This window comes from Lineus longissimus, chromosome 7 (genome assembly GCF_910592395.1).
Source record: "Lineus longissimus chromosome 7, tnLinLong1.2, whole genome shotgun sequence".
Taxonomy (NCBI): domain Eukaryota; kingdom Metazoa; phylum Nemertea; class Pilidiophora; order Heteronemertea; family Lineidae; genus Lineus; species Lineus longissimus.
In genome coordinates, this window is record NC_088314.1 from 15,140,417 (window position 1) to 15,161,948 (window position 21,532).

Sequence of the window (21,532 nt, forward strand, 5' to 3'; positions counted from 1 at the left end):
CCTAAATGGCTTCCTGGCCGCAGACGACCTCCCTGGTGACGGGAAGCCCCTGTGACGATATCGATGACGTCACCGCAGCCAGGCAGCCACGTGTCCCTGGCGACAGTGGCGACAGTGACGTCAGTGAGGGCTCAAACTGGCCGTGCTCGACGTTCAGGGCCGAATTTGGCACTCGAACGGGGGGAGGGGGGGGGGGGGGGCACCCGCCAGTCGAAAGAGCAGCGCCAGGCCTACATGAAACGCGTGTGAAAAGGTGGGCATGCTTGGAATAGTTCTCCGTCGGTTGCCGTTGGAAGATTCGCTTGGAAATAACTTGCTCACCGCCTCGATTGGCTTGTGTCGTTCCGCGCGGTGTTTGCGACCTACATTCAGACGCCCTAATCGGACGGACTCACCTCGAACTCCCAGGGCCCGCGAAGCCAGTCACACGCCCAGAACAGCTTGGCCACCGCGGGACGAGGCGCGTCCTTCGACTTTCTAAGGAACTACTGTGCTGGGGGGGACACTCCTCGCTCCACGGACAATTTGCCTTGTCGATTCCCGAGGACACTGGCACCTGCAACGTCGTCTGCTGCCATCTGGCGTTGACCAAATCAACTACGTCACACGCAGCCGAAACGTCACGGCTTGGACAATTCACGCCGTTTGCAACATGTAGAATTTTCGAAGCCGACGCCGGCATCGCTTCTCGGCCTATTGGCTAAGATCAAAGTGTAGTATCTGTTCTTATCAGCTTAATATCTGATACGCACCTCATTGAGGTGCTTCGATATTAAACTGATTTTTGGACCTCGGCGAGATGTCAGGGGCTTGCTCCGCTCTCGCCACGGGTTGGCCTGGTATTGCAGTACCTCCAGGATCGGCCCATAATAAACAAACCAACAATAGACCTTTCCCCAAATGCCCTTCCCCATTGTTAACTTCCCTTTCCCATGCCTTACCGAGCTTGGGAGGGGGAGGGGTCGGGGTGGGGGTCCTGGGGCCAGGTGATTCAATTAAACTAAATATGTATCAGAAGCTAGGCAGATCAAGAACAGATACCGGTACAGTTGTGTGTGGGCATTAAATCAAGGCAAGAGTTTGGTCGAATAACCTCGTGTCCGAGCTCTGTCTGGCGCCTAAATGGCTTCCTGGCCGCAGACGACCTCCCTGGTGACGGGAAGCCCCTGTGACGATATCGATGACGTCACCGCAGCCAGGCAGCCACGTGTCCCTGGCGACAGTGGCGACAGTGACGTCAGTGAGGGCTCAAACTGGCCGTGCTCGACGTTCAGGGCCGAATTTGGCACTCGAACGGGGGGGGGGGGGGGGGGGGGGGGGCACCCGCCAGTCGAAAGAGCAGCGCCAGGCCTACATGAAACGCGTGTGAAAAGGTGGGCATGCTTGGAATAGTTCTCCGTCGGTTGCCGTTGGAAGATTCGCTTGGAAATAACTTGCTCACCGCCTCGATTGGCTTGTGTCGTTCCGCGCGGTGTTTGCGACCTACATTCAGACGCCCTAATCGGACGGACTCACCTCGAACTCCCAGGGCCCGCGAAGCCAGTCACACGCCCAGAACAGCTTGGCCACCGCGGGACGAGGCGCGTCCTTCGACTTTCTAAGGAACTACTGTGCTGGGGGGGACACTCCTCGCTCCACGGACAATTTGCCTTGTCGATTCCCGAGGACACTGGCACCTGCAACGTCGTCTGCTGCCATCTGGCGTTGACCAAATCAACTACGTCACACGCAGCCGAAACGTCACGGCTTGGACAATTCACGCCGTTTGCAACATGTAGAATTTTCGAAGCCGACGCCGGCATCGCTTCTCGGCCTATTGGCTAAGATCAAAGTGTAGTATCTGTTCTTATCAGCTTAATATCTGATACGCACCTCATTGAGGTGCTTCGATATTAAACTGATTTTTGGACCTCGGCGAGATGTCAGGGGCTTGCTCCGCTCTCGCCACGGGTTGGCCTGGTATTGCAGTACCTCCAGGATCGGCCCATAATAAACAAACCAACAATAGACCTTTCCCCAAATGCCCTTCCCCATTGTTAACTTCCCTTTCCCATGCCTTACCGAGCTTGGGAGGGGGAGGGGTCGGGGTGGGGGGTCCTGGGGCCAGGTGATTCAATTAAACTAAATATGTATCAGAAGCTAGGCAGATCAAGAACAGATACCGGTACAGTTGTGTGTGGGCATTAAATCAAGGCAAGAGTTTGGTCGAATAACCTCGTGTCCGAGCTCTGTCTGGCGCCTAAATGGCTTCCTGGCCGCAGACGACCTCCCTGGTGACGGGAAGCCCCTGTGACGATATCGATGACGTCACCGCAGCCAGGCAGCCACGTGTCCCTGGCGACAGTGGCGACAGTGACGTCAGTGAGGGCTCAAACTGGCCGTGCTCGACGTTCAGGGCCGAATTTGGCACTCGAACGGGGGGGAGGGGGGGGGGGGGACCCGCCAGTCGAAAGAGCAGCGCCAGGCCTACATGAAACGCGTGTGAAAAGGGGGGCATGCTTGGAATAGTTCTCCGTCGGTTCGTTGGAAGATTCGCTTGGAAATAACTTGCTCACCGCCTCGATTGGCTTGTGTCGTTCCGCGCGGTGTTTGCGACCTACATTCAGACGCCCTAATCGGACGGACTCACCTCGAACTCCCAGGGCCCGCGAAGCCAGTCACACGCCCAGAACAGCTTGGCCACCGCGGGACGAGGCGCGTCCTTCGACTTTCTAAGGAACTACTGTGCTGGGGGGGACACTCCTCGCTCCACGGACAATTTGCCTTGTCGATTCCCGAGGACACTGGCACCTGCAACGTCGTCTGCTGCCATCTGGCGTTGACCAAATCAACTACGTCACACGCAGCCGAAACGTCACGGCTTGGACAATTCACGCCGTTTGCAACATGTAGAATTTTCGAAGCCGACGCCGGCATCGCTTCTCGGCCTATTGGCTAAGATCAAAGTGTAGTATCTGTTCTTATCAGCTTAATATCTGATACGCACCTCATTGAGGTGCTTCGATATTAAACTGATTTTTGGACCTCGGCGAGATGTCAGGGGCTTGCTCCGCTCTCGCCACGGGTTGGCCTGGTATTGCAGTACCTCCAGGATCGGCCCATAATAAACAAACCAACAATAGACCTTTCCCCAAATGCCCTTCCCCATTGTTAACTTCCCTTTCCCATGCCTTACCGAGCTTGGGAGGGGGAGGGGTCGGGGTGGGGGTCCTGGGGCCAGGTGATTCAATTAAACTAAATATGTATCAGAAGCTAGGCAGATCAAGAACAGATACCGGTACAGTTGTGTGTGGGCATTAAATCAAGGCAAGAGTTTGGTCGAATAACCTCGTGTCCGAGCTCTGTCTGGCGCCTAAATGGCTTCCTGGCCGCAGACGACCTCCCTGGTGACGGGAAGCCCCTGTGACGATATCGATGACGTCACCGCAGCCAGGCAGCCACGTGTCCCTGGCGACAGTGGCGACAGTGACGTCAGTGAGGGCTCAAACTGGCCGTGCTCGACGTTCAGGGCCGAATTTGGCACTCGAACGGGGGGAGGGGGGGGGGGGGGCACCCGCCAGTCGAAAGAGCAGCGCCAGGCCTACATGAAACGCGTGTGAAAAGGTGGGCATGCTTGGAATAGTTCTCCGTCGGTTGCCGTTGGAAGATTCGCTTGGAAATAACTTGCTCACCGCCTCGATTGGCTTGTGTCGTTCCGCGCGGTGTTTGCGACCTACATTCAGACGCCCTAATCGGACGGACTCACCTCGAACTCCCAGGGCCCGCGAAGCCAGTCACACGCCCAGAACAGCTTGGCCACCGCGGGACGAGGCGCGTCCTTCGACTTTCTAAGGAACTACTGTGCTGGGGGGGACACTCCTCGCTCCACGGACAATTTGCCTTGTCGATTCCCGAGGACACTGGCACCTGCAACGTCGTCTGCTGCCATCTGGCGTTGACCAAATCAACTACGTCACACGCAGCCGAAACGTCACGGCTTGGACAATTCACGCCGTTTGCAACATGTAGAATTTTCGAAGCCGACGCCGGCATCGCTTCTCGGCCTATTGGCTAAGATCAAAGTGTAGTATCTGTTCTTATCCGAACCTGCCATATTCCACTGTTCAATTTCCTTCAAAAATATATTTTTTTCCCTCTTGTTTTCTTTTTCCTTCATTCTTTTTGCATTTTACATCTTGCATAGTTAGTTGTAAATATTGTAAATATATGTATATAGGGTATTAATTGAACGCACGCACAGAAATGTGAATTTTAAAACATAGTATAAAATTTTTTGGCGACTTAGATTAGCCCAGTTCCCAAGCAGGGGTCAGAATGAGACCAGATGGATGGTCTCGACCCTTTGCACTGGGCGCACATATGTATATACTTGCCATTGAGCACTATAGGCACATTGTTTTAAACATGAGTTATGAATTATGTTATTAATTTATGTTTTAAACCTTTATGGTTTATGTTATTATGTTATTATTTTATGTTAGTATGCCTTCAATTTACACTGGCACGTTTTATCCACATTGATTTAATCAGATAATTAAATGTTCCGTTTCTATTGGTGCTACAACAAAAATAATAAAATGTTAAATATCAAAATGCAATAAGTGGTGCCAATAGTTTTGAATATTCCGTACACGTATATACTTGGTGCTCACATGTTAATTAATTCTTCCATTGGTGCTAAAACAAAAAAAGTAAACAGTTAAGATTATAAAGTGAAAATTAGTTTCAATGGACATTATTTGGAAGGCGTATATGTATGTATGTTTTGTAAATACTAAGTCTGGGTTCACAGAGAGCGTAAGGGGAGTACTGTGGGGACGGCAACGGGCCGTTTCGGTGCCGGGGTCGGCGACACAAAGTATGACGTCGGTCTGGGCATCGGGACGGTTCGGGGGCGGCTTCGCAGTAGTCCCCCAATTCCATATGGAGTACTGTGGGATCGACGGGGCCGTCGCGACGCCGAGTGCTGTCTCGCCAATAGGGCTTTCAGCACGGGCGTCGGGACGGCACCGGACGGGCTCACAGTAAAATAATGAAAAATTTTAAACAAATAGATACATCTTTTGTAAAACCCCTGTATACAGTAATTGTAAATGAATAATTGTATATGCCCGTTTGGATACGTGAAATAAAAGATACCCACTGCGGGTTTATGCTGCAAAAAAAAAGTATCTGTTCTTATCAGCTTAATATCTGATACGCACCTCATTGAGGTGCTTCGATATTAAACTGATTTTTGGACCTCGGCGAGATGTCAGGGGCTTGCTCCGCTCTCGCCACGGGTTGGCCTGGTATTGCAGTACCTCCAGGATCGGCCCATAATAAACAAACCAACAATAGACCTTTCCCCAAATGCCCTTCCCCATTGTTAACTTCCCTTTCCCATGCCTTACCGAGCTTGGGAGGGGGAGGGGTCGGGGTGGGGGTCCTGGGGCCAGGTGATTCAATTAAACTAAATATGTATCAGAAGCTAGGCAGATCAAGAACAGATACCGGTACAGTTGTGTGTGGGCATTAAATCAAGGCAAGAGTTTGGTCGAATAACCTCGTGTCCGAGCTCTGTCTGGCGCCTAAATGGCTTCCTGGCCGCAGACGACCTCCCTGGTGACGGGAAGCCCCTGTGACGATATCGATGACGTCACCGCAGCCAGGCAGCCACGTGTCCCTGGCGACAGTGGCGACAGTGACGTCAGTGAGGGCTCAAACTGGCCGTGCTCGACGTTCAGGGCCGAATTTGGCACTCGAACGGGGGGAGGGGGGGGGGGGGGGCACCCGCCAGTCGAAAGAGCAGCGCCAGGCCTACATGAAACGCGTGTGAAAAGGTGGGCATGCTTGGAATAGTTCTCCGTCGGTTGCCGTTGGAAGATTCGCTTGGAAATAACTTGCTCACCGCCTCGATTGGCTTGTGTCGTTCCGCGCGGTGTTTGCGACCTACATTCAGACGCCCTAATCGGACGGACTCACCTCGAACTCCCAGGGCCCGCGAAGCCAGTCACACGCCCAGAACAGCTTGGCCACCGCGGGACGAGGCGCGTCCTTCGACTTTCTAAGGAACTACTGTGCTGGGGGGGACACTCCTCGCTCCACGGACAATTTGCCTTGTCGATTCCCGAGGACACTGGCACCTGCAACGTCGTCTGCTGCCATCTGGCGTTGACCAAATCAACTACGTCACACGCAGCCGAAACGTCACGGCTTGGACAATTCACGCCGTTTGCAACATGTAGAATTTTCGAAGCCGACGCCGGCATCGCTTCTCGGCCTATTGGCTAAGATCAAAGTGTAGTATCTGTTCTTATCCGAACCTGCCATATTCCACTGTTCAATTTCCTTCAAAAATATATTTTTTTCCCTCTTGTTTTCTTTTTCCTTCATTCTTTTTGCATTTTACATCTTGCATAGTTAGTTGTAAATATTGTAAATATATGTATATAGGGTATTAATTGAACGCACGCACAGAAATGTGAATTTTAAAACATAGTATAAAATTTTTTGGCGACTTAGATTAGCCCAGTTCCCAAGCAGGGGTCAGAATGAGACCAGATGGATGGTCTCGACCCTTTGCACTGGGCGCACATATGTATATACTTGCCATTGAGCACTATAGGCACATTGTTTTAAACATGAGTTATGAATTATGTTATTAATTTATGTTTTAAACCTTTATGGTTTATGTTATTATGTTATTATTTTATGTTAGTATGCCTTCAATTTACACTGGCACGTTTTATCCACATTGATTTAATCAGATAATTAAATGTTCCGTTTCTATTGGTGCTACAACAAAAATAATAAAATGTTAAATATCAAAATGCAATAAGTGGTGCCAATAGTTTTGAATATTCCGTACACGTATATACTTGGTGCTCACATGTTAATTAATTCTTCCATTGGTGCTAAAACAAAAAAAGTAAACAGTTAAGATTATAAAGTGAAAATTAGTTTCAATGGACATTATTTGGAAGGCGTATATGTATGTATGTTTTGTAAATACTAAGTCTGGGTTCACAGAGAGCGTAAGGGGAGTACTGTGGGGACGGCAACGGGCCGTTTCGGTGCCGGGGTCGGCGACACAAAGTATGACGTCGGTCTGGGCATCGGGACGGTTCGGGGGCGGCTTCGCAGTAGTCCCCCAATTCCATATGGAGTACTGTGGGATCGACGGGGCCGTCGCGACGCCGAGTGCTGTCTCGCCAATAGGGCTTTCAGCACGGGCGTCGGGACGGCACCGGACGGGCTCACAGTAAAATAATGAAAAATTTTAAACAAATAGATACATCTTTTGTAAAACCCCTGTATACAGTAATTGTAAATGAATAATTGTATATGCCCGTTTGGATACGTGAAATAAAAGATACCCACTGCGGGTTTATGCTGCAAAAAAAAAGTATCTGTTCTTATCAGCTTAATATCTGATACGCACCTCATTGAGGTGCTTCGATATTAAACTGATTTTTGGACCTCGGCGAGATGTCAGGGGCTTGCTCCGCTCTCGCCACGGGTTGGCCTGGTATTGCAGTACCTCCAGGATCGGCCCATAATAAACAAACCAACAATAGACCTTTCCCCAAATGCCCTTCCCCATTGTTAACTTCCCTTTCCCATGCCTTACCGAGCTTGGGAGGGGGAGGGGTCGGGGTGGGGGTCCTGGGGCCAGGTGATTCAATTAAACTAAATATGTATCAGAAGCTAGGCAGATCAAGAACAGATACCGGTACAGTTGTGTGTGGGCATTAAATCAAGGCAAGAGTTTGGTCGAATAACCTCGTGTCCGAGCTCTGTCTGGCGCCTAAATGGCTTCCTGGCCGCAGACGACCTCCCTGGTGACGGGAAGCCCCTGTGACGATATCGATGACGTCACCGCAGCCAGGCAGCCACGTGTCCCTGGCGACAGTGGCGACAGTGACGTCAGTGAGGGCTCAAACTGGCCGTGCTCGACGTTCAGGGCCGAATTTGGCACTCGAACGGGGGGAGGGGGGGGGGGGGGGGCACCCGCCAGTCGAAAGAGCAGCGCCAGGCCTACATGAAACGCGTGTGAAAAGGTGGGCATGCTTGGAATAGTTCTCCGTCGGTTGCCGTTGGAAGATTCGCTTGGAAATAACTTGCTCACCGCCTCGATTGGCTTGTGTCGTTCCGCGCGGTGTTTGCGACCTACATTCAGACGCCCTAATCGGACGGACTCACCTCGAACTCCCAGGGCCCGCGAAGCCAGTCACACGCCCAGAACAGCTTGGCCACCGCGGGACGAGGCGCGTCCTTCGACTTTCTAAGGAACTACTGTGCTGGGGGGGACACTCCTCGCTCCACGGACAATTTGCCTTGTCGATTCCCGAGGACACTGGCACCTGCAACGTCGTCTGCTGCCATCTGGCGTTGACCAAATCAACTACGTCACACGCAGCCGAAACGTCACGGCTTGGACAATTCACGCCGTTTGCAACATGTAGAATTTTCGAAGCCGACGCCGGCATCGCTTCTCGGCCTATTGGCTAAGATCAAAGTGTAGTATCTGTTCTTATCCGAACCTGCCATATTCCACTGTTCAATTTCCTTCAAAAATATATTTTTTTCCCTCTTGTTTTCTTTTTCCTTCATTCTTTTTGCATTTTACATCTTGCATAGTTAGTTGTAAATATTGTAAATATATGTATATAGGGTATTAATTGAACGCACGCACAGAAATGTGAATTTTAAAACATAGTATAAAATTTTTTGGCGACTTAGATTAGCCCAGTTCCCAAGCAGGGGTCAGAATGAGACCAGATGGATGGTCTCGACCCTTTGCACTGGGCGCACATATGTATATACTTGCCATTGAGCACTATAGGCACATTGTTTTAAACATGAGTTATGAATTATGTTATTAATTTATGTTTTAAACCTTTATGGTTTATGTTATTATGTTATTATTTTATGTTAGTATGCCTTCAATTTACACTGGCACGTTTTATCCACATTGATTTAATCAGATAATTAAATGTTCCGTTTCTATTGGTGCTACAACAAAAATAATAAAATGTTAAATATCAAAATGCAATAAGTGGTGCCAATAGTTTTGAATATTCCGTACACGTATATACTTGGTGCTCACATGTTAATTAATTCTTCCATTGGTGCTAAAACAAAAAAAGTAAACAGTTAAGATTATAAAGTGAAAATTAGTTTCAATGGACATTATTTGGAAGGCGTATATGTATGTATGTTTTGTAAATACTAAGTCTGGGTTCACAGAGAGCGTAAGGGGAGTACTGTGGGGACGGCAACGGGCCGTTTCGGTGCCGGGGTCGGCGACACAAAGTATGACGTCGGTCTGGGCATCGGGACGGTTCGGGGGCGGCTTCGCAGTAGTCCCCCAATTCCATATGGAGTACTGTGGGATCGACGGGGCCGTCGCGACGCCGAGTGCTGTCTCGCCAATAGGGCTTTCAGCACGGGCGTCGGGACGGCACCGGACGGGCTCACAGTAAAATAATGAAAAATTTTAAACAAATAGATACATCTTTTGTAAAACCCCTGTATACAGTAATTGTAAATGAATAATTGTATATGCCCGTTTGGATACGTGAAATAAAAGATACCCACTGCGGGTTTATGCTGCAAAAAAAAAGTATCTGTTCTTATCAGCTTAATATCTGATACGCACCTCATTGAGGTGCTTCGATATTAAACTGATTTTTGGACCTCGGCGAGATGTCAGGGGCTTGCTCCGCTCTCGCCACGGGTTGGCCTGGTATTGCAGTACCTCCAGGATCGGCCCATAATAAACAAACCAACAATAGACCTTTCCCCAAATGCCCTTCCCCATTGTTAACTTCCCTTTCCCATGCCTTACCGAGCTTGGGAGGGGGAGGGGTCGGGGTGGGGGTCCTGGGGCCAGGTGATTCAATTAAACTAAATATGTATCAGAAGCTAGGCAGATCAAGAACAGATACCGGTACAGTTGTGTGTGGGCATTAAATCAAGGCAAGAGTTTGGTCGAATAACCTCGTGTCCGAGCTCTGTCTGGCGCCTAAATGGCTTCCTGGCCGCAGACGACCTCCCTGGTGACGGGAAGCCCCTGTGACGATATCGATGACGTCACCGCAGCCAGGCAGCCACGTGTCCCTGGCGACAGTGGCGACAGTGACGTCAGTGAGGGCTCAAACTGGCCGTGCTCGACGTTCAGGGCCGAATTTGGCACTCGAACGGGGGGGGGGGGGGGGGGGGGGGCACCCGCCAGTCGAAAGAGCAGCGCCAGGCCTACATGAAACGCGTGTGAAAAGGTGGGCATGCTTGGAATAGTTCTCCGTCGGTTGCCGTTGGAAGATTCGCTTGGAAATAACTTGCTCACCGCCTCGATTGGCTTGTGTCGTTCCGCGCGGTGTTTGCGACCTACATTCAGACGCCCTAATCGGACGGACTCACCTCGAACTCCCAGGGCCCGCGAAGCCAGTCACACGCCCAGAACAGCTTGGCCACCGCGGGACGAGGCGCGTCCTTCGACTTTCTAAGGAACTACTGTGCTGGGGGGGACACTCCTCGCTCCACGGACAATTTGCCTTGTCGATTCCCGAGGACACTGGCACCTGCAACGTCGTCTGCTGCCATCTGGCGTTGACCAAATCAACTACGTCACACGCAGCCGAAACGTCACGGCTTGGACAATTCACGCCGTTTGCAACATGTAGAATTTTCGAAGCCGACGCCGGCATCGCTTCTCGGCCTATTGGCTAAGATCAAAGTGTAGTATCTGTTCTTATCCGAACCTGCCATATTCCACTGTTCAATTTCCTTCAAAAATATATTTTTTTCCCTCTTGTTTTCTTTTTCCTTCATTCTTTTTGCATTTTACATCTTGCATAGTTAGTTGTAAATATTGTAAATATATGTATATAGGGTATTAATTGAACGCACGCACAGAAATGTGAATTTTAAAACATAGTATAAAATTTTTTGGCGACTTAGATTAGCCCAGTTCCCAAGCAGGGGTCAGAATGAGACCAGATGGATGGTCTCGACCCTTTGCACTGGGCGCACATATGTATATACTTGCCATTGAGCACTATAGGCACATTGTTTTAAACATGAGTTATGAATTATGTTATTAATTTATGTTTTAAACCTTTATGGTTTATGTTATTATGTTATTATTTTATGTTAGTATGCCTTCAATTTACACTGGCACGTTTTATCCACATTGATTTAATCAGATAATTAAATGTTCCGTTTCTATTGGTGCTACAACAAAAATAATAAAATGTTAAATATCAAAATGCAATAAGTGGTGCCAATAGTTTTGAATATTCCGTACACGTATATACTTGGTGCTCACATGTTAATTAATTCTTCCATTGGTGCTAAAACAAAAAAAGTAAACAGTTAAGATTATAAAGTGAAAATTAGTTTCAATGGACATTATTTGGAAGGCGTATATGTATGTATGTTTTGTAAATACTAAGTCTGGGTTCACAGAGAGCGTAAGGGGAGTACTGTGGGGACGGCAACGGGCCGTTTCGGTGCCGGGGTCGGCGACACAAAGTATGACGTCGGTCTGGGCATCGGGACGGTTCGGGGGCGGCTTCGCAGTAGTCCCCCAATTCCATATGGAGTACTGTGGGATCGACGGGGCCGTCGCGACGCCGAGTGCTGTCTCGCCAATAGGGCTTTCAGCACGGGCGTCGGGACGGCACCGGACGGGCTCACAGTAAAATAATGAAAAATTTTAAACAAATAGATACATCTTTTGTAAAACCCCTGTATACAGTAATTGTAAATGAATAATTGTATATGCCCGTTTGGATACGTGAAATAAAAGATACCCACTGCGGGTTTATGCTGCAAAAAAAAAGTATCTGTTCTTATCAGCTTAATATCTGATACGCACCTCATTGAGGTGCTTCGATATTAAACTGATTTTTGGACCTCGGCGAGATGTCAGGGGCTTGCTCCGCTCTCGCCACGGGTTGGCCTGGTATTGCAGTACCTCCAGGATCGGCCCATAATAAACAAACCAACAATAGACCTTTCCCCAAATGCCCTTCCCCATTGTTAACTTCCCTTTCCCATGCCTTACCGAGCTTGGGAGGGGGAGGGGTCGGGGTGGGGGTCCTGGGGCCAGGTGATTCAATTAAACTAAATATGTATCAGAAGCTAGGCAGATCAAGAACAGATACCGGTACAGTTGTGTGTGGGCATTAAATCAAGGCAAGAGTTTGGTCGAATAACCTCGTGTCCGAGCTCTGTCTGGCGCCTAAATGGCTTCCTGGCCGCAGACGACCTCCCTGGTGACGGGAAGCCCCTGTGACGATATCGATGACGTCACCGCAGCCAGGCAGCCACGTGTCCCTGGCGACAGTGGCGACAGTGACGTCAGTGAGGGCTCAAACTGGCCGTGCTCGACGTTCAGGGCCGAATTTGGCACTCGAACGGGGGGAGGGGGGGGGGGGGGGCACCCGCCAGTCGAAAGAGCAGCGCCAGGCCTACATGAAACGCGTGTGAAAAGGTGGGCATGCTTGGAATAGTTCTCCGTCGGTTGCCGTTGGAAGATTCGCTTGGAAATAACTTGCTCACCGCCTCGATTGGCTTGTGTCGTTCCGCGCGGTGTTTGCGACCTACATTCAGACGCCCTAATCGGACGGACTCACCTCGAACTCCCAGGGCCCGCGAAGCCAGTCACACGCCCAGAACAGCTTGGCCACCGCGGGACGAGGCGCGTCCTTCGACTTTCTAAGGAACTACTGTGCTGGGGGGGACACTCCTCGCTCCACGGACAATTTGCCTTGTCGATTCCCGAGGACACTGGCACCTGCAACGTCGTCTGCTGCCATCTGGCGTTGACCAAATCAACTACGTCACACGCAGCCGAAACGTCACGGCTTGGACAATTCACGCCGTTTGCAACATGTAGAATTTTCGAAGCCGACGCCGGCATCGCTTCTCGGCCTATTGGCTAAGATCAAAGTGTAGTATCTGTTCTTATCCGAACCTGCCATATTCCACTGTTCAATTTCCTTCAAAAATATATTTTTTTCCCTCTTGTTTTCTTTTTCCTTCATTCTTTTTGCATTTTACATCTTGCATAGTTAGTTGTAAATATTGTAAATATATGTATATAGGGTATTAATTGAACGCACGCACAGAAATGTGAATTTTAAAACATAGTATAAAATTTTTTGGCGACTTAGATTAGCCCAGTTCCCAAGCAGGGGTCAGAATGAGACCAGATGGATGGTCTCGACCCTTTGCACTGGGCGCACATATGTATATACTTGCCATTGAGCACTATAGGCACATTGTTTTAAACATGAGTTATGAATTATGTTATTAATTTATGTTTTAAACCTTTATGGTTTATGTTATTATGTTATTATTTTATGTTAGTATGCCTTCAATTTACACTGGCACGTTTTATCCACATTGATTTAATCAGATAATTAAATGTTCCGTTTCTATTGGTGCTACAACAAAAATAATAAAATGTTAAATATCAAAATGCAATAAGTGGTGCCAATAGTTTTGAATATTCCGTACACGTATATACTTGGTGCTCACATGTTAATTAATTCTTCCATTGGTGCTAAAACAAAAAAAGTAAACAGTTAAGATTATAAAGTGAAAATTAGTTTCAATGGACATTATTTGGAAGGCGTATATGTATGTATGTTTTGTAAATACTAAGTCTGGGTTCACAGAGAGCGTAAGGGGAGTACTGTGGGGACGGCAACGGGCCGTTTCGGTGCCGGGGTCGGCGACACAAAGTATGACGTCGGTCTGGGCATCGGGACGGTTCGGGGGCGGCTTCGCAGTAGTCCCCCAATTCCATATGGAGTACTGTGGGATCGACGGGGCCGTCGCGACGCCGAGTGCTGTCTCGCCAATAGGGCTTTCAGCACGGGCGTCGGGACGGCACCGGACGGGCTCACAGTAAAATAATGAAAAATTTTAAACAAATAGATACATCTTTTGTAAAACCCCTGTATACAGTAATTGTAAATGAATAATTGTATATGCCCGTTTGGATACGTGAAATAAAAGATACCCACTGCGGGTTTATGCTGCAAAAAAAAAGTATCTGTTCTTATCAGCTTAATATCTGATACGCACCTCATTGAGGTGCTTCGATATTAAACTGATTTTTGGACCTCGGCGAGATGTCAGGGGCTTGCTCCGCTCTCGCCACGGGTTGGCCTGGTATTGCAGTACCTCCAGGATCGGCCCATAATAAACAAACCAACAATAGACCTTTCCCCAAATGCCCTTCCCCATTGTTAACTTCCCTTTCCCATGCCTTACCGAGCTTGGGAGGGGGAGGGGTCGGGGTGGGGGTCCTGGGGCCAGGTGATTCAATTAAACTAAATATGTATCAGAAGCTAGGCAGATCAAGAACAGATACCGGTACAGTTGTGTGTGGGCATTAAATCAAGGCAAGAGTTTGGTCGAATAACCTCGTGTCCGAGCTCTGTCTGGCGCCTAAATGGCTTCCTGGCCGCAGACGACCTCCCTGGTGACGGGAAGCCCCTGTGACGATATCGATGACGTCACCGCAGCCAGGCAGCCACGTGTCCCTGGCGACAGTGGCGACAGTGACGTCAGTGAGGGCTCAAACTGGCCGTGCTCGACGTTCAGGGCCGAATTTGGCACTCGAACGGGGGGAGGGGGGGGGGGGGGGCACCCGCCAGTCGAAAGAGCAGCGCCAGGCCTACATGAAACGCGTGTGAAAAGGTGGGCATGCTTGGAATAGTTCTCCGTCGGTTGCCGTTGGAAGATTCGCTTGGAAATAACTTGCTCACCGCCTCGATTGGCTTGTGTCGTTCCGCGCGGTGTTTGCGACCTACATTCAGACGCCCTAATCGGACGGACTCACCTCGAACTCCCAGGGCCCGCGAAGCCAGTCACACGCCCAGAACAGCTTGGCCACCGCGGGACGAGGCGCGTCCTTCGACTTTCTAAGGAACTACTGTGCTGGGGGGGACACTCCTCGCTCCACGGACAATTTGCCTTGTCGATTCCCGAGGACACTGGCACCTGCAACGTCGTCTGCTGCCATCTGGCGTTGACCAAATCAACTACGTCACACGCAGCCGAAACGTCACGGCTTGGACAATTCACGCCGTTTGCAACATGTAGAATTTTCGAAGCCGACGCCGGCATCGCTTCTCGGCCTATTGGCTAAGATCAAAGTGTAGTATCTGTTCTTATCCGAACCTGCCATATTCCACTGTTCAATTTCCTTCAAAAATATATTTTTTTCCCTCTTGTTTTCTTTTTCCTTCATTCTTTTTGCATTTTACATCTTGCATAGTTAGTTGTAAATATTGTAAATATATGTATATAGGGTATTAATTGAACGCACGCACAGAAATGTGAATTTTAAAACATAGTATAAAATTTTTTGGCGACTTAGATTAGCCCAGTTCCCAAGCAGGGGTCAGAATGAGACCAGATGGATGGTCTCGACCCTTTGCACTGGGCGCACATATGTATATACTTGCCATTGAGCACTATAGGCACATTGTTTTAAACATGAGTTATGAATTATGTTATTAATTTATGTTTTAAACCTTTATGGTTTATGTTATTATGTTATTATTTTATGTTAGTATGCCTTCAATTTACACTGGCACGTTTTATCCACATTGATTTAATCAGATAATTAAATGTTCCGTTTCTATTGGTGCTACAACAAAAATAATAAAATGTTAAATATCAAAATGCAATAAGTGGTGCCAATAGTTTTGAATATTCCGTACACGTATATACTTGGTGCTCACATGTTAATTAATTCTTCCATTGGTGCTAAAACAAAAAAAGTAAACAGTTAAGATTATAAAGTGAAAATTAGTTTCAATGGACATTATTTGGAAGGCGTATATGTATGTATGTTTTGTAAATACTAAGTCTGGGTTCACAGAGAGCGTAAGGGGAGTACTGTGGGGACGGCAACGGGCCGTTTCGGTGCCGGGGTCGGCGACACAAAGTATGACGTCGGTCTGGGCATCGGGACGGTTCGGGGGCGGCTTCGCAGTAGTCCCCCAATTCCATATGGAGTACTGTGGGATCGACGGGGCCGTCGCGACGCCGAGTGCTGTCTCGCCAATAGGGCTTTCAGCACGGGCGTCGGGACGGCACCGGACGGGCTCACAGTAAAATAATGAAAAATTTTAAACAAATAGATACATCTTTTGTAAAACCCCTGTATACAGTAATTGTAAATGAATAATTGTATATGCCCGTTTGGATACGTGAAATAAAAGATACCCACTGCGGGTTTATGCTGCAAAAAAAAAGTATCTGTTCTTATCAGCTTAATATCTGATACGCACCTCATTGAGGTGCTTCGATATTAAACTGATTTTTGGACCTCGGCGAGATGTCAGGGGCTTGCTCCGCTCTCGCCACGGGTTGGCCTGGTATTGCAGTACCTCCAGGATCGGCCCATAATAAACAAACCAACAATAGACCTTTCCCCAAATGCCCTTCCCCATTGTTAACTTCCCTTTCCCATGCCTTACCGAGCTTGGGAGGGGGAGGGGTCGGGGTGGGGGTCCTGGGGCCAGGTGATTCAATTAAACTAAATATGTATCAGAAGCTAGGCAGATCAAGAACAGATACCGGTACAGTTGTGTGTGGGCATTAAATCAAGGCAAGAGTTTGGTCGAATAACCTCGTGTCCGAGCTCTGTCTGGCGCCTAAATGGCTTCCTGGCCGCAGACGACCTCCCTGGTGACGGGAAGCCCCTGTGACGATATCGATGACGTCACCGCAGCCAGGCAGCCACGTGTCCCTGGCGACAGTGGCGACAGTGACGTCAGTGAGGGCTCAAACTGGCCGTGCTCGACGTTCAGGGCCGAATTTGGCACTCGAACGGGGGGAGGGGGGGGGGGGGGGGGCCCCCGCCAGTCGAAAGAGCAGCGCCAGGCCTACATGAAACGCGTGTGAAAAGGTGGGCATGCTTGGAATAGTTCTCCGTCGGTTGCCGTTGGAAGATTCGCTTGGAAATAACTTGCTCACCGCCTCGATTGGCTTGTGTCGTTCCGCGCGGTGTTTGCGACCTACATTCAGACGCCCTAATCGGACGGACTCACCTCGAACTCCCAGGGCCCGCGAAGCCAGTCACACGCCCAGAACAGCTTGGCCACCGCGGGACGAGGCGCGTCCTTCGACTTTCTAAGGAACTACTGTGCTGGGGGGGACACTCCTCGCTCCACGGACAATTTGCCTTGTCGATTCCCGAGGACACTGGCACCTGCAACGTCGTCTGCTGCCATCTGGCGTTGACCAAATCAACTACGTCACACGCAGCCGAAACGTCACGGCTTGGACAATTCACGCCGTTTGCAACATGTAGAATTTTCGAAGCCGACGCCGGCATCGCTTCTCGGCCTATTGGCTAAGATCAAAGTGTAGTATCTGTTCTTATCTGTTTACTCCAAGTTTACTCCAAGTCAGGTCGGGGAGCAGCACGTGCCATATTCGTTTATTTATTTCGTTGATTTCGTTGATTTCGTTTAGCACTATGTGACGTTTTACAGCACCGATTCCGTTTTAGTTGGACCTTTTGTGAACAATTCGTTTTATTCAGTTGGCTGGAGCCTTTGTGTGGACCGAGTTTTAAGCCTTTGTGTTTCTGCACCAATTATTTCAACTTGCCAACGCCTAGGGTGTACATACACTGTACATACACTGTAAATAACGTTTTAAGTCATGGCGTCGACGTATGCCGGCGCCGTGGCATATCAAGATGGGGCCTATGAGGCAGAAGTTATTGAAGTCATTAATAGAAGCGATAGGTCGGTTGACTATAGAACTAATAAGGACGATGGTGAAATTAAACAGTACAAGATTGTGAAGGCATTGGTAGAAAGGGGAATCCCCATAGAAAGTATAAAAACAGTGATGAAAGTAAGCCAAGGGCACTTTAGTGTGAGATTCGAGAAGGGGGACCCCCAAATGGAGGAAGCCCCTGCAGTGTTAGAAGTAGACGGGGTAGGGTTATGGATGGAAAAGGCCATTGACTTTGAGGTTAAGAGATTCCACACTAGTCGCTATGTAAAAATCCATAACTATCCGGGAGAGTGTGATGTAGAATGGGTGAGGGAAGGGTTGCAAAAATACGGACTGGTGAAGGCAGTAAAGAGGGAGATGTTAAGAGAATACGGGACGGTTGAAAGTGGAACTGTGACGGCTATAATGAATGTGGGGGCAAAGGTCCCCAAGGTGATATACATCAAAGGAAACCGATTCCGAACATGGTACAGGGGACAAGAAGATGAGCTAAGGGGTGAATCCACGTGTTATAGATGTAGGAGAAAGGGGCACTATCGATATGAATGCACAGAACTGTTAGGAGTAGGAGAGGAGCAGAGTGAGAAGGAAGAGAGACGGGTGAAAAGTGTGGTGAGGAGTGTGGAAAAGGAAGGAGAGAGAAGCATGGTGAACAACGAGAAGGAGTCGATTGACGGGAAAGAAGAGAACGTAGCTGGCAGGTCTGAGGAGTTGGGAGTGTGTGTCGAAGATGGCGAGACGGAGAAGGGTGACGGGGAAGGAAATGGAGGCGCGGGAGAAACGAATGTCGTGAAACCGGGAGAATGGAAGAAAGTGGTGAAGAATAGGAGGAGAGGGGAAGAGTCGGTGTGGGATACGCCCACAGAAGTGCAAGATAGGTTGAGAACAGCAAAAGAAGTGTTAGAAGACAGTGACAATGAAGTAAGGGACTTATCGAGACCCCTAAGCATCGATTTAGATTCACCAACGAATGTGGAAAGAATTTTGAAGGGTTTTGCGGGTAGCAGGCCGACTACTCCCGACGGGGATGCAGAGCGGCGTGAGGGCACTGCCAAGAGGGGCAATGATAGGGTAGAAAAAAGCCCAGAAGACCGATCTGTTAAAGATCAAACTACACCGGTGGTCAAAAAGCCCAACTTGGGGGTGCCACCACGCCCGAGGCGTAGCCCGCCAGGGAGGGGTCGGAATGTGCCTGCAAAACCCTTCAAACATTAACTTAATGGATCCTCTCTTTATTTTCATCTGTATATTAATGGCGGTAACTGTGGTCTCAATGAATGTGAACGGGTTATATGAAAAAAGGACGAGTGTTTTAAATAAAATAGTAAGGTTAAAGTGTGATGTGGCATGTATACAGGAAGTGCATGTGGTGCCGGACAATTTGGGACCATGGATTAATCGGAACTACGGACTTCATTTCTATAGCAGTAGCCAGGCCCATGCAGGCGCGGCCATCATTACCAGAACTGCTGTAGAAAGGGAGTTTGTAGTTCCAGGGGGGTTAGAGGGGAGAATATGCCATGTGCGCCTGGGGTCCGGCACGCATGTTCTCTCTGTATACATGCCCACACAGAATCCAATTAAAAACCACGATAAAGCTATAATCTTCTGTCAAAAGCTAAAAGAGTATGTGAGGAAATTTAGGGGGGAACAGTGGATTTTAGGGGGGGACTTTAATTTTGCTTCGGGAAGGAACGATAGAGGGACGGGGACTTTGTTACCAGGGGACATCTTGTATAAAAAGCTTTGGCAGGAGATTATAGATTTATTAAATATTAAAGATGCATTTAGGGATTTAAATCCCACGGTAGATAGTTTCACTTTTTATAGAGGCCAAACTAGGTCCAGAATTGACCGTATTTATACGAATTTAAAGGTAGGTAAGGTAGATCATGTCCCACTGGTTTTTACAGACCATTACGGTGTGTTGGGTGCGGTAGAAAGTACAGGGAAGAAGAAAATGGGAAAGGGATTTTGGAAAATTAATAATAGCCTATTAGGGGAAGAGGGGACAGTAAGGGAGGTAACACAGTTTTGGAAGGGTTGGCAAAAAAGGAAGGGAAATTTTGGGTGTCCAATAGAGTGGTGGGAGAAGGGGAAACAAAAGTTACAGGGGATCTTCAAAAGGAATGGTAAGAGGGTGAACAGGGAGAGAGGGGAAGGTATTTTAGCTTTGGAGAGGGAGTTGGACTTTTTGGGGAAGGAGAGGGACAGAGGGGTGGACATTACAAGGCGGTGGGGGGAAGTAAGAGGGGAATTGAGCAAATTGGAAATGGCAGATTTGGAGGGGGCAAAAGTGAGGGCGGGGGCAAAATTCATAGAGGAGAGGGAAGCACCGACCACTGATTTTTTCAAGGTAGAAGTGAGGACAAAGACAGTTATTGATCAGTTAAAGGATGAAAATGGAAAGGTTTTAGAAGAACAAGATGAAATTTTAAAAGAGGTACAAAGGTTTTACGAGAATTTATATAGGAAAGGTGATACGGTAAAGGTGGCTAGGGACAGGTTCGCATCAAAAATCCATAAGAAACTAACTGGGGAACAACAAAATAAATTGGAGGGTTTGTTATCTACAGGGGAGGTTTTGAGGGAATTAAAAAATATGAAGGCGGGAAAATCACCGGGGATTGATGGGTTAGGAAAAGAGTTTTATTTGTATTACTGGGAGCTATTGGGGGACGATTTGGTAGAGACTATAAATAATGTATTTTTACGGGAAAAACTGGGGGGAACGATGAAAACGGCAGTGATATCTATTTTGTTCAAAAAAGGGGATCCGAGGGATATTAAAAATTATAGACCTGTAAGTTTGCTAACGGTAGATTATAAGATTATCACCAAAGTTTTAAAGTCGAGACTGTCGGGGGTCATGGGCGACCTGGTGCACCCTGATCAGGCATGCGGAGTCCCCAAAAGATCAATCAATGATCAACTGTTCAATATTCAAACCGTCATCGAACATGCGGCGGACTCCGGGGGTGCACTGGTGGCCGTTGACCTCCGAAAAGCCTTCGATTTAGTATCTCATGAATGGCTATTTCAATGTTTAGAGACCATGAGGTTTGGCCGAAATTTTATGAGATGGATGAGGGTGCTGTATGATGCGCCGGAGAGTAGGGTGCTGGTGAATGGATTCCTGTCAGGGACATTCAGGGTGGGCAGATCAGTTAGACAGGGCTGCAGTCTGTCCCCGCTGCTGTTTGTACTCTGCCAGGAGCCGCTCGCCTGCGCCGTGCGCTCCGACGAACGGGTGCGGGGCATTAAGCTGCCTAACGTAAAACAAGAGGTTAAAAACATTGCCTTTGCGGATGATGCCACGCACCCGATTGCAGCACCCTGTATACGAGCTCTATTCTCCATATACAATGATTTCGGCCAAGCCTCGGGGTCTGATATAAATATATCAAAGACAGAAATATTATTGTTAGGCGGTTTTTCGCACCAAAACATCCCTATAGAGTACAGGAAATATATAGTGAAAATTTCAAACATTTTGGGGATACCCTGGAACAAGGCAGGGCCTTGTGGGAAGACATATTGGAAGAAAATCATGGAAAAAGTGGGGAAAACAATAAAGTTATGGGAAAATAGACACCTGTCCTTTATAGGGAAAGTTTTGGTGATAAAAACCGTCCTCGTTTCTAAATTATGGTACGGAGCGAGAATTATGAAATTGCCAATGAAATATTGTACCGGGTTTGTGAAATTATTGTTTAAATTTTTATGGTCAAACAAAATGGAATTGATTAAAAGAAGCACTATGGTGCAG

General features: G+C 48.4%; 10 non-coding genes and 6 pseudogenes across 10 annotated transcripts; all 16 read left to right on the plus strand.

Annotated features, from left to right (window-relative positions):
- Nucleotides 1-680: 680 nt before the first annotated feature.
- On the plus strand, nucleotides 681-873 carry LOC135491882 (U2 spliceosomal RNA). The gene has a single exon (XR_010447960.1). It is a non-coding gene; the product is annotated as a U2 spliceosomal RNA (small nuclear RNA).
- A 927-nt stretch (nucleotides 874-1,800) lies between these two features.
- LOC135491883 (U2 spliceosomal RNA) lies at nucleotides 1,801-1,993 on the plus strand. Its single transcript, XR_010447961.1, has one exon. It is a non-coding gene; the product is annotated as a U2 spliceosomal RNA (small nuclear RNA).
- Nucleotides 1,994-2,914: 921 nt separating this feature from the next.
- Nucleotides 2,915-3,107, plus strand: LOC135491884 (U2 spliceosomal RNA). Its single transcript, XR_010447962.1, has one exon. It is a non-coding gene; the product is annotated as a U2 spliceosomal RNA (small nuclear RNA).
- Nucleotides 3,108-4,030: 923 nt separating this feature from the next.
- LOC135491843 (U2 spliceosomal RNA) lies at nucleotides 4,031-4,137 on the plus strand (annotated as a pseudogene).
- A 998-nt stretch (nucleotides 4,138-5,135) lies between these two features.
- Nucleotides 5,136-5,325, plus strand: LOC135491791 (U2 spliceosomal RNA). The gene has a single exon (XR_010447904.1). It is a non-coding gene; the product is annotated as a U2 spliceosomal RNA (small nuclear RNA).
- A 924-nt stretch (nucleotides 5,326-6,249) lies between these two features.
- Nucleotides 6,250-6,356, plus strand: LOC135491844 (U2 spliceosomal RNA; annotated as a pseudogene).
- Nucleotides 6,357-7,354: 998 nt separating this feature from the next.
- LOC135491793 (U2 spliceosomal RNA) lies at nucleotides 7,355-7,544 on the plus strand. The gene has a single exon (XR_010447906.1). It is a non-coding gene; the product is annotated as a U2 spliceosomal RNA (small nuclear RNA).
- Nucleotides 7,545-8,469: 925 nt separating this feature from the next.
- LOC135491845 (U2 spliceosomal RNA) lies at nucleotides 8,470-8,576 on the plus strand (annotated as a pseudogene).
- Nucleotides 8,577-9,574: 998 nt separating this feature from the next.
- LOC135491794 (U2 spliceosomal RNA) lies at nucleotides 9,575-9,764 on the plus strand. Its single transcript, XR_010447907.1, has one exon. It is a non-coding gene; the product is annotated as a U2 spliceosomal RNA (small nuclear RNA).
- A 925-nt stretch (nucleotides 9,765-10,689) lies between these two features.
- Nucleotides 10,690-10,796, plus strand: LOC135491846 (U2 spliceosomal RNA; annotated as a pseudogene).
- A 998-nt stretch (nucleotides 10,797-11,794) lies between these two features.
- LOC135491795 (U2 spliceosomal RNA) lies at nucleotides 11,795-11,984 on the plus strand. Its single transcript, XR_010447908.1, has one exon. It is a non-coding gene; the product is annotated as a U2 spliceosomal RNA (small nuclear RNA).
- Nucleotides 11,985-12,908: 924 nt separating this feature from the next.
- Nucleotides 12,909-13,015, plus strand: LOC135491848 (U2 spliceosomal RNA; annotated as a pseudogene).
- Nucleotides 13,016-14,013: 998 nt separating this feature from the next.
- Nucleotides 14,014-14,203, plus strand: LOC135491796 (U2 spliceosomal RNA). The gene has a single exon (XR_010447909.1). It is a non-coding gene; the product is annotated as a U2 spliceosomal RNA (small nuclear RNA).
- A 924-nt stretch (nucleotides 14,204-15,127) lies between these two features.
- LOC135491849 (U2 spliceosomal RNA) lies at nucleotides 15,128-15,234 on the plus strand (annotated as a pseudogene).
- A 998-nt stretch (nucleotides 15,235-16,232) lies between these two features.
- LOC135491797 (U2 spliceosomal RNA) lies at nucleotides 16,233-16,422 on the plus strand. Its single transcript, XR_010447910.1, has one exon. It is a non-coding gene; the product is annotated as a U2 spliceosomal RNA (small nuclear RNA).
- Nucleotides 16,423-17,348: 926 nt separating this feature from the next.
- LOC135491828 (U2 spliceosomal RNA) lies at nucleotides 17,349-17,538 on the plus strand. Its single transcript, XR_010447933.1, has one exon. It is a non-coding gene; the product is annotated as a U2 spliceosomal RNA (small nuclear RNA).
- Nucleotides 17,539-21,532: the final 3,994 nt, after the last annotated feature.